Source organism: Oncorhynchus clarkii, chromosome 5, assembly GCF_045791955.1.
Source record: "Oncorhynchus clarkii lewisi isolate Uvic-CL-2024 chromosome 5, UVic_Ocla_1.0, whole genome shotgun sequence".
NCBI lineage: Eukaryota > Metazoa > Chordata > Actinopteri > Salmoniformes > Salmonidae > Oncorhynchus > Oncorhynchus clarkii.
Genome location: NC_092151.1, coordinates 12,674,539 through 12,680,538, shown reverse-complemented (window position 1 = coordinate 12,680,538; position 6,000 = coordinate 12,674,539).

Genomic DNA, 6,000 nt, shown 5'->3' with positions numbered 1-6,000 from the left:
CTCTCTGAACTGGAAAGAGATACAAACATCTCTGGATTAATGGAGAGATGGAAAGAGAGGGAGAAAAGAGAGAAAAGAGGGGGCTATTGCTGCTGGAGCCGTTGAACATGGCCTAACATAACTGAAGGAGCTTCTCTGAACATATGCTTGTGTTTTCATACATGTTGTTTTTGTTCCAGACAGTGTATACATGTAATTAAACGATACAATGTGATCCGCTATTCTCAATACAGTATTCATGCCATAAGGTTTTATTTCCCAGCGATTGATCTAGTTGAAACTGTGATTGCACTGATGTAAATAGTTCCAGTGTAACCCTGCAATTATAGACTTGCTCCCGAATTTTGGCGATTAGCAAGTCTTTTTAAAACCTCCCAATTTGGGCTGGATGTGTCAAGGTGTAGTTCATACATGCATAATCTATAAGCAGATTTACTGTTTTACCTAAATTAGCCACGAAATCCCTAGATTGAATGCTGCTGTTTTCTGGAAGCTGTGCAGCACCATTTCCCCTACATTTTCTCACACATGGGCCTGCCCCCTAGCAATTTGAGTTCCAGCCAATGAGCTTCAGCCCCTCACCAATTGAGTGACAGCTAGCAAGATGCACAAACTGAAGAGTGAGAGAGCAAAGAAATGGTGAACATATATTTACATATGTGACGTAGTACGCAATGTTCGGGGACCACTTTTGGCTCGTGAAAGCTACTTTCAGAACTACTGGCTAAAAAGTTGACAAAAGTACCTTCTTCAAGATGTTCAAATGTTCAGCAGGGTCAAATAATAATCACAGTGGTTATAGAGGGTCCAACAAGTCAGCACCTCAGGAGTAAATGTCAGTTAGCTTTACATAGCCGAGCATTCAGAGGTCGCGACAGCAGGTGCGGTGGGGGGAGGGGGGTGGAGCATACCTAAGCGCACACAGGGAACCAGATAAGTGGAAAATGCTGCCGACGGACAGGGCTGCAGTGCTTCTAGCTCTTAGGAAACTTTGCAGTATTTTGTTTTTTTATGTGTTATTTTAAGCATTATTAGCGCATTAATTTTTTTGTGTTATTACATACTGCCGGGTAGAACTTTGGATATCAGAGCGATGGTAACTCACAAGCATTACCAGCATTACGAAAAGGAATACGACTTTACCGAATCGGATCCTATGTTCGAACCCTCCAGGGTAATTGTACTGATTCCAGAGGCTGTTCCAAAACACCGCAGGTGGAAAAGAGGTACACGGACTTCTAGTCTGACTCAGGAGGCGCGCACACCACCCACCGCTTCCGAGTATGCTACTCGTTAATGTTCAGTCTCTGGATAATAAAGTTGACAAGCTTATGGAGAGGATTTCCTTCCAGAGAGACATCAGGGATTGTAACATACTCTATTTCATGGAAATATGGCTCTCTCCATTCAGGGTTCTCAGTTCATTGCGACAGGAATACATATCTCACCAGGAAGAAGAAGGGCAGGGGTGTATGTTTCCTGATTAACTACTCATGGTGTGATTGTGATAACATATAGGAACTCAAGTCCTTTTGTTCACCCGACCTAGAATACCTCACAATCAAATGCCGACCGTATTACCTCCAAAGAGAATTCTCTTCTGTTATAGTCACAGCCGTGTATATTCTCCCTCAAACCGATACCACGAAGGCCCTCAAAGAACGTCACTGGACTTTATGCAAACTGGAAACCACATATCCTGAGGCCGCATTTGTTGTATCTTTGGATGCTAAGGACTATTCAACGCTGGTCTGACCAATTGGAATCCGCGCTTCAAGATTGTTTTGATCACACGGACTGGCAAATGTTCCGGGTAGCCTCTGTGAACAACATAGACGAATACACTGGCGACTGAGTTTAGCAGGAGGTATACAGGAGATGTTGTACCCACTGTGACTATTAAAACCTACCCTAACCAGAAACTGTGGATAGATGGCAGCATTCGCGCAAATCTGCGCAAACCATCGCATTTAATCATGGCAAGGTGACTGGGAATATGGCCGAATACAAACAGTGTAGTTATTCCCTCCTTAAGGCAATCAAACAGGCAAAATGTCAGTATAGAGAAAAAGTGGAGCCGTAATTGAGGCTCAGACATGAGACGTATGTGGCAGGGTCTACAGACAATCACGGACTACAAAGGGAAAACCAGCCACATCGCGGACACCGACATCTTTCTTCTGGACAAGCTAAACACCTTCTTCGCCCGCTTTGAGGATAACAAAGTGGGCCGCTACCAAGGACTGGGGGCTCTCCTTCTCCATGGCCGACGTGAGTAAGACATTTAAGCGTGTTAACCCTCGCAAGACTGCCGGCCCAGATAACATCCCTAGCCGTGCCCTCAGAGCATACGCAGACCAGCTGGCTGGAGTGTTTACGGACACATTAAATATCTCCCTATCCCAGTCTGTTGTCCCCACATGCTTCAAGCTGTCCACCATTGTTCTTGTACCCAAGAAAGCAAAGGTAACTGCATTAAATGACTATCGCCCCGTAGCACTCACTTCTGTCATCATGAAGTGCTTTGAGAGACTAGTCAAGGAGAGACTAGTCCCCCCAATTTTGGGGGGGAGTGGCCTCCCGGTCTTTAGTGCCAGCCTGTGTAATCACAGCCTGTGTGACCCTGTGTAATCCCGGGCCCTCTTTCTCGCTGCCTCCGCCCTCCTCTCTGCTTCCACCTGCTCCCACGGCAGGCGATCCTTTCCGGCCAGGATTTCCTCCCACGTCCAGGATCCCTTGCCGTCCAGGATGTCATCCCATGTCCAGTCCTACTTTTTCCCACGCTGCTTAGTCTTTTGGTGGTGGGTAGTTCTGTCACGGCCGTTGCTGGAAGAAGACCAAGGTGCTGCGTGTTGAGCGTACATTTATTTTTATTTAAGATAAATGTCGCCAACAAAACAACAAAACAAGAAAACGACCGTGAAGCTCAACAGGGCTAAGTGCCACAAACAAAGTTAACTACCCACAAAGACAGGTGGGAAAAAATGGCTACCTAAGTATGGTTCCCAATCAGAGATAACGATAGACAGCTGTCCCTGATTGAGAACCATACCCGGCCAAAACAAAGAAATACAAAAACATAGAAAATAGAACATAGAATGCCCACCCAAATCACACCCTGACCAAACCAAATAGAGAAATAAAACAGCTCTCTAAGGTCAGGGCGTGACAATGTCACAATTTGCTATACAGAAACCCTGCCTAAAAACCCAAACAGCAAGCACTGCAGATGTAGAAGCATGCAGTTACTGTAAGTGAGCATCTCAGTTGTGCTGTATGACCCTGAGAATAGTTTGTTTTCAAAATTCCTAACAACCATTCTGATTGCTCATGTCCACAAAAGGGGAAAACTAAGTTAGAATAGGAAATGTTTTATGAACACGGTTGCATTATAATACTGCTATGCTGAGAGAAAAAGGAGAACCAGGTATCTAGCAATATATTACAATATTTCTTGGTGAGGCAAAGATGGCGATAGTGAGCCACCTGAGACAAGCCTTGACGAAGACAATGGGAGCAAAACACTTGTAAGACTACAGGAAATATGAGCTAGGCTGATCTGTCAGAATACATGTATGTATCATTCACCTCTAAAAGAAACCCTTTCCTGGAGTCAGTTTGTTCCCAGGGACACTACCAAACATCTATGAAACGTACCATACTTTATGTGATCCAAGACCTGTATGGTGGGAAAAACTATGAAGGGGAAAAGAGATCACTGTTACAGCGTAATAAACACACAAATCACATTATATAAACACTGGACATAAAGGTGACATATGTCAACAGTCAAGTTGTGTTGAAAAAATATATACATTTTGCGAATTTATCCACAGATTTTATCCACATTTGGATTAGATAGAAGAGGGATATACTGTAGCATGGAACGTAAAGTTGCATAGGCGAGGATTGAATCTCTGCCTTCAGGGTTAAGTGTAGACCAGGGGTGGCATGATCTTCATCAGTTTTTAAATCAAATCAAATGTATTTATATAGCCCTTCGTACATCAGCTGATATCTCAAAGTGCTGTACAGAAACCCAGCCTAAAACCCCAAACAGCAAGCAATGCAGGTGTAGAAGCACGGTGGCTAGGAAAAACTCCCTAGAAAGGCCAAAACCTAGGAAGAAACCTAGAGAGGAACCAGGCTATGTGGGGTGGCCAGTCCTCTTCTGGCTGTGCCGGGTGGAGATTATAACAGAACATGGCCAAGATGTTCAAATGTTCATAAATGACCAGCATGGTCGAATAATAATAAGGCAGAACAGTTGAAACTGGAGCAGCAGCACAGTCAGGTGGACTGGGGACAGCAAGGAGTCATCATGTCAGGTATTCCTGGGGCATGGTCCTAGGGCTCAGGTCCTCCGAGAGAGAGAAAGAAAGAGAGAAGGAGAGAATTAGAGAACGCACACTTAGATTCACACAGGACACCGAATAGGACAGGAGAAGTACTCCAGATATAACAAACTGACCCTAGCCCCCCGACACATAAACTACTGCAGCATAAATACTGGAGGCTGAGACAGGATGGGTCAGGAGACACTGTGGCCCCATCCGAGGACACCCCCGGACTGCTGGGACTGCTGGGACTGGGTGTGTATATTTACTGCAGTCACGTCTTACCTCGTTTTTGATGAATCACCCTGCTGTCTTCCCATTTATGCCATTTTGTCCTGGTTGGAACCCAAGGCAGCGTCAAGGCATTGCGGTCCTGTGACAATGATATGAAGAGGGAGAGGGGGGTGTATGTGGGCCTTTTAATGGTAAAGATATCACTCACATTATTCTAAGACCTTTCTTGTGGAGATGTTAGGAGTTGTTATTAGGCTTTTCGTGGATGTTATGTTATGAAATCGCCACTTGACCTGGATATCATGCACATAAGAAAAGATACGCAATTTATGGAGGCTTCATCATACCACTGACCCAGAAAAACCAAGGCATTTCTAGGTTCGGTGCGGCAATACTTCAATCCTCAGGGAGGTAGTAGCGACGCTAACTAAGCCATCCGCTTCATTTGGCAACAGTCTATCAGAGAGTGATGTGTGTGTGTGTGTGTGTGTGTGTGTGTGTGTGTGTGTGTGTGTGTGTGTGTGTGTGTGTGTGTGTGTGTGTGTGTGTGTGTGTGTGTGTGTGTGTGTGTGTGTGTGAGCACATGCGCTTAGTCATGTGTTGCCTTAAGCAGCAGCAGCAGATTAGAAGCAGTGTGCTTCATTAGTTATTTTGAGAAAGGACAGAGCGAGAGGGGCAAAAGAGAGAGAGGAGGAGGAATAGAGGAGGAAGAGAGAAGAGGAGGGAGAAGTGAGAGGAGGGGGAGGAAGAGAGAGAAGAGGAGGTAGAATAGAGAAGAGGAGGAAGAGAGAGGGGGAGGAAGAGAGAGGAGGAGGAAGAGAGAGGAGGAGGACAAGAGAAAAGGAGGAGGAGGAGAGGAGAGGAGGAGGGGAAAGAGAGAGCGAATTCAGCCAGAAGAGGTCTAGTTGTTGACAATACACTCAACACGAGGACAGCAACTGTAAGCCCTACTAGGCTGATAGCACGCCAAACAACTACATTACGGTAACATATTGGACTTTGATCCAACCAGGGCATCTGTCATGATTGACGTGAAAGCTTTGAATCTGTGACACCTGTGTAAATCTGCAAAATTTGCCAAGTGACATAAACCCTAGTGCCATTTTTACATTTTAAGAACCAACGTCACTCTTATTGCTGCCATTAGTACAATAGTGTTATGTCATTTGTCATAAACTAACATAAAATCAAATTTTATTGGTCGTGTATACAGATTTGCAGATGTTATTGCAGGTGGAGCGAAATTCTTGTGTTTCTAGCTCAAACAGAGCAGTGATACCTAGCAATTAAATGTAATCAACTATGCACACATAATAGTTAAGAAATATAATAATTAATAATAAAAAAATATACACTGTATATATATATATATTCGGGTCTCTTACATTGCTCGTTCTGATATTTCTTAATTATTATGTGTGCATAGTTG